Consider the following 2,450-nt stretch of genomic DNA (forward strand, 5'->3'; position numbering starts at 1 on the left):
GAAACCAGCCTGAGCAAGAGCGAGACCCCATCTCTACTAAAAATAGAAAGAAATTAATTGGACAACTAAAAATATATAGAGAAATTAGCCGGGCATGGTGGCGCATGCCTGTAGTCCCAGCTACTTGGGAGGCGGAAGAAGGAGGATCGCTTGAGCCCTGGAGTTTAAGTTGCTGTGAGCTAGGATGACACCACGGCACTCACTCTAGCCCAGGCAAAAGAGTGAGACTCTGTCTCAAGAAAAAAAAAAAAAAACATTCCCTGATGGAAACTTTAGAATATTTAGGAAATATTTAAAATTTGTGGGTCTTCGCTAGGTATGTTAGTTCACGTCTGTAATCCTAGCACTCTGTGAGGCCAAGGTAAGACAATCGCCTGAGGTCAGGAGTTTGAGACCAGGCTGAGCAAGAGGGAGACCCTATCCCTACTAAAATTTAAAAAATTAGCCAGGCATGGTAATACACACCTATAGTCGCAGCAACTAGTGAGGGTGAAGCAGGGGGACTGCTTGATCCAAAGAGTTTGAAGTTGTAGTAAGCTATGATGACACCACTGCCCTCTAGCCAGGGTCACAGAGCAAGACTCTGTCACAGAAGCAAAATAAAACAACACTAAAATAAAATAAAATAAAATTTGTGGGTTGCTATCTCTATTACCCAGCACTAGTGAATCAAAAACTGATGCTGGAAATTTAATTTTAAGGTGCAGATAATATTTTATGCCCCTAAATTTCTGAAATTACTGCTAATCTAGAATAAAGGATACAGATGAGCTCAACAATGGGTAAGATTAAAGCCAAGATAAAACATCCTGAAGATTATTCCTATACAACAAATCCCCAAGATTTCCTTGGAAACAAAGATCTAAAATTAATTCATATAAATCAGAAACTCCCAGAAAACTTCCTACAAAGAAAGGATATGAAATCCTTAGTGTGGAATAGAAATTGCTTATTGACGTTATCCTCACCCAGGGAGACCAGGTTTCTGTAGTTCTCTAACATCACATCTCTATACAAATTCCACTGAGCAGGTTCTAGGCATGCCTGTTCTTCTGGAGAAAATTCTATGGTCACATCTCTGAATGTCAACAGGCCCTGAAAGAAAAACACATATTTACAAAGTGGCTATGGGAAGAGTTCTTAATTTGGCTCCAGGTGAAATGAGACAGGAAACGTAACAGTTTCTTAATTATATGAATGACTGGAATTATTCAAAAAGACAATTTTTAACAGAAAAATATTCTGTAAGGTATTCTGTAATGCTGAGGAATGCAACTGACATAAGATCAACAAATCCAGTGTAGGTACTATAGTTTTCTGGATGATACAGTATAAAATTCAAGGCACCAAAACAGACATTTACATTTTGAAGTTCTACATTACATCATGCAGGATAAGTTGTGTATGTATTTTAGATGGAAAAGTCATGCTGAGGTAAAAGGTACCTCTCAAACTTTAATGTGTACAACAATGAAGAGGAGATATTGTTCAAATGCAGATTTTGATTCAGGAGATATGGAGTGAAACCTGAATTTCTGAATTTCTAACAAGCTCACTAGTGATGTCAATGCTTTTGGCCCAAGAGGAATGTCTTTCAAATGTCCAGTAAGTGGCAGAGCCTGGCTTTACTCCAGTTCATCTGACTACAAAAGAAAATACATCTCACAGTTCCATTTCCCCTTTGGGAGAAGGGAGAATATAGGATAGCTCAGTAAAAATAGTTAAAGGGAGTAGACATCAAAGTGGAGAGTTTGAAGTTCATGACTACTAGGACAGGGGAGTGGAAAGGCTCTCAGTGAAAAAGGAAACAGCCTGGAAGGAAATGACTTGCTGAAGTTTATGCAGGTGCCGCTCTCCATCACTGGCATCACCACCTGAGTTTTGCCTCCTGTCAAATCAGTCACCTTCTCTCATCACCCCTCCTCCATGGTCTAAAGTTCTACTCTCTTTTACATTCAACTCCACATTCTCTTCTTTCAAATGTATGCATGTGTACATATGTAAGTTATATATTGTGTCTACATGTACGCATACATTTATACATGTGTTTGTATATTGTCTACATAGTACCTAATTAACCTAAAAATAAATGAGTGCTCAGAAACTAAATCAATAAGACCAAATATTTTCCAATTTCACATGACTTGAGTAAATATTTTGGTCAATATGACTAGTTTAATATGGTTAGTTTAATAAAAAAAATATATTGTCCTATGTATCAGCAAAATACTCATTTACTTAACTTTAAGGTTATTGCTTTTATAATACTTGCCTAACAGAGTAATATAAAAACGGTTATAATAAAAAGTTTAACTTGAGATGATGGCTAGGTTTTTCTTATGTCTCATGAGACTTTACAAACATAATTGTTAACAATGAATAAACCAGACATAAATGTAATGGAAGTTTATAAATGAACTTATAATAATAATTATGTTTCATAATATGTT

This window comes from Propithecus coquereli, unplaced genomic scaffold (genome assembly GCF_000956105.1).
Source record: "Propithecus coquereli isolate 6110/MARCELLA unplaced genomic scaffold, Pcoq_1.0 Scaffold125, whole genome shotgun sequence".
Taxonomy (NCBI): Eukaryota; Metazoa; Chordata; class Mammalia; order Primates; family Indriidae; genus Propithecus; species Propithecus coquereli.